The following is a 4,123-nucleotide window of genomic DNA, read 5'->3' as shown; positions in this document are numbered from 1 at the left end:
GTACTTGGCCGGTTCAACATCTGTACAGTACCGGTTAGGGGTCCGATTCACCAGTTTTCTGATTGAATCAGCCAGTACGGTACGGTTTTTACATCATTACTTTTATTAGTTTTATGCCACATGACTCTGGCAATCCTTCATTGTGTTGGTTATCATAATATAATAACGGAATAATGGATTTTTGTAACCTATGCATCCATGATAAGCATTAATAGTAAGACAACTTTATTCACTTAATTAGCGTTTTAATGATGTACAAAATTGTTACAAATGTATACAACATACTTTCTATCAGAAAAAAGTATACATTATACTTTCTACCCAAAAAAATATACAACATACTTACTCTTCTTTATATCTATAACTATCTGTCTAATGTAATTTTTCCTTACCTACTTGGCCCTTCTAATAATTATTATTATAACGTTTTCATATACAATAAAAAATATTAATAAAAGTTAGAAAAAGTTTCATACACCAAAATCAAATGTAGTATTTAAAAATATAACAATTCATTTTGATATTTCTTATATCACAAAAATTATAATATCATGTGCACTTAATATAAAAAAATGTACCGGCAAGACATTGGTCAAATACTGTAAGACTATGTTAGATTCCCAAAACAATCAAAAGATCTAAATTTGACACACTTATTGAGAGAGACAACCGCGCACATTAAAAAAGATTAGTTACTTACCACAAGATTATATAACACTCTTGATAATACCAAATAAAATATAAAAATATGATATAAGTCTCTAAAATAAAGTATATAAAAATAAAAAATATATCCAGAAAATATTAGATACCAAAATGTGAATTTTTCATAATCTACAAATTTAATTTATTACAAAAATATATATATATATATATATATATATAACATATTTACTTTATCTTAATAATAAGACAACTTGATTATCCTAATAAGTGTTTAATAATCTCCCCTATCATTTTTCATTATCCCCTTGACTTCTCTCTCAAATTAACAATTAACCTACAGTTCATTTAGGCACGTTAATTTCTTTCACAATCACTCGTTATACCACGCATTAATTTGTTTGGGATTCAATACATTATTTGAAGCATGATACATTTCACATTGAGACAAGTTACGAGGAAAAAAACTATTCGCACCTTACAAGGTGGGAATTGCTGAAGTTTGTGTTCCCTTATTACAATTTGTTGGTGATGCTATTTGATCTGAGAATGCTCTTAGGGGAATATCATGGTTATGAAGAGCGTTATGGTCTTAAAGTAAATTTCACTAAAAGTAAATTGGTTGGGCTAAATATCCAGAAGGATCACATCGAAACTTTGTCCAACTTCCTTAATTGTAAGGTCAACATTCAATATTTTTACATGGGTATCCTACGGGTGTGAATTATAGAAGAGGTGTTTTCAGAATCCCATCTTCGAGAAACTGAAATCAAGACTATCTTCATGGAAATTTACTCATATCTTTTGGAGGTCGTCTTACCGTGATTAATGTTGTTTTATTTGCCTTTCCTATGTATTTATTGTCTTTCTATAAAGCTCCAAGTGCGGTTGTGTATTCTATTCAAAAATTCAAAGGGACTTCCTTTGAGGTGAGTTTGAGAGAAAAATAAAAATAAGATAATTCAAGTAGGATAAATTGTACAAAGAAAAACTTAAGGGTGGGTTAGGGGTAAAGGACATAAATCTTTTCAACTTAGCTCTTTTGTGGAAATGGAAATAGAGGATGCTCATTGAGAGCGAAAGCTTTTGGTGTAGATTGTTAAAGTCTAGTTATGGGTATGATCAATCCCTTTATCGAATAGTTCCTTATGGTTCAAAGATATAGGGAAGCTTGTTTGTAAGGGTGTGGACTCAACAAATTGGATCTGGAATGGAGTTGTGAGGAGAGTTGGAAATGGTACTCATACCAGATCTTGGAAAGACAATTGGTTATGGCTTGTAGTCTTATGAATAAGTATAGTAGGTTATATAATATGAGTTCGAGTAATGATGCTCTTATTGGCGATCTAGGAGAAGGTCAGAGGAGAAATGGGAATGTACGTTAGCTTGGCGAAGGCAATTTTTCATTTGAGAACATGAGCTAATCGACAATCTTATGCAGGATCTCCAACAATGTGCACTACAAAAACATACTCTAGATTCATGGATGTGGTGCTAGGACAAAACAAACTTGTATTCAATTAAATTTGCTTACAAGCTTCTTGCCAAGCATCAGCAGCAGCATAAACAAATCCATATGCCTACCAATCTCCTATAGGAACCAAAAGATCCTTTGAAAGTTACTACTTCTGCATGGAGACTTTTCCATGACAGATTACCAACCATGGATAGGTTGACACTGGAATGGGAATAACTTTATCATCGGTAGGATGAATTTTATGCAGGTTTTGCAACGGTCAACCAAAATCTTGTCAATATCTTTTTTCCACTTACAAGTTCACTTATTTTGACTAGCTGCTCCTTTACAATTGACTCGACTTTACAATGGCTCTAACTTGGGCATGCCAATCTATAGAAAGTGTAGGAAGCTTTGGAGTATCTTATGGTTAGCTACAACATGATCAATTTGGTTAGGTAGAAATGATATAATCTTCAACTCAATTCAGACGTTTGCGCATTAAATTGTGGAAACACTGAAGGTGAACTCTTGGTGATGGATTAACATGAATAATAAGCACATAATACCCTATTCTAATTGGATAATCAATCCCATGATTGCCTTATGAATATGTTTTGACTTTACTCATCTTTTCAACCACATTTCCTTGAATCTTTGAATTTTTTGCCTCACATCATTGTAAATCTCATATCTTATTGTAACTCTTATTCACATGTAACAATGTTCTTTTTGTCAATAAAAAAACATTTCACATTGAGAAATCTATTGGGGATGCTTGAAATATGTTATTGTGTTAGTCCCACATTACCTAGTATTAAAATAGATCAGAGTATAAATGTTATATATTGAACTCAGGTCCCTTGTTATTATGTGCTAAATAGAAAAAAAACCACGAGCACTTGGGCCCATGGGCATGCTAGGGCTTGCAATCTTTATTCTCTAATAATATCTTGGTAGCTGCTCAGCGCTCTTGGGGACGTAGGTACAACTGGCCGAATCCCGTTAACCAATTTGTAAGACTAAGATTTCAACTAAGAGGGGGTGAATTAGTTGACTAGAAATTATGACCACTTTTTCTGCAAACTGAAGAGTTAAAGTGCAATAGATAATATTGCAGAAAATAAACAAGAATAAATCAAAGAGGTAAGGGAGAAGTGAGTACACATATGTTTTATACTAGTTCACATTCTTGTCCATCGAAGGCACGTCCAGTACTCTTGCAGCACAAGAGATTTTCCACTAAATATTATGAGTTGTAATTACAATATCTCACCCCGAGATCTTTATGTACCTTACACACTCACTAATACTTATACCCTTGGAAAACACCTTTCCAAGTAACTCTATCCCCTTTCTATTCACAAGGAATGAAGAATTACAATGATGGCTTGGATTGCCTTTACAAGTATGAAATATAATAACACTTGCAATCCAATCAACTCTTTTGTATACTTAGTAATAATGCTCTTTAATTTTACAAAACTTTGAAACATTTTACTTCAAGCAACTCAGAAAAATAACTTTGAAAGTTTGAGTTCAAGTTGCTAGAAGTGCATAAAACTATTTCAGAAAAGTGTAGGAAAATTGTGAGAAAAAGTGTGAAAGAGATATGAAAGAGTTGTTAAATGATTGTGAGTTCCAAGGCCTTTAAATAGGCTTTCCAGTCAGTCATTGTGCCTTTATGAAAGAGTAGGAGTTGTTTGGAATGAAGGCATTTCGTTTAGGATGAAAACCCTTGAGTTTCAAATCTGAAAAACTGATGTAACAGCTTTGAGTAACCGATTACAGAAAGTGGGTAATTGGTTACCCAAACACGACGTTTTGAAAAATTACATTGAATAATCGGTTACTCACTTGAGTAGTCGGTTACTCACTTGAGTAATCGGTTACTCAAACTTTCTGTCCAACAGTGAATTAAAATTCACTTAGAGTAATTGGTTACTCCAATTCAAATTTTGTTGGATAACTAATTCTCACTCATGTAACCTGTTACACAGTATT

This window comes from Lupinus angustifolius, chromosome LG20, assembly GCF_001865875.1.
Source record: "Lupinus angustifolius cultivar Tanjil chromosome LG20, LupAngTanjil_v1.0, whole genome shotgun sequence".
In the NCBI taxonomy this organism is placed as follows: domain Eukaryota; kingdom Viridiplantae; phylum Streptophyta; class Magnoliopsida; order Fabales; family Fabaceae; genus Lupinus; species Lupinus angustifolius.
This window is presented reverse-complemented; position numbering follows the sequence as displayed.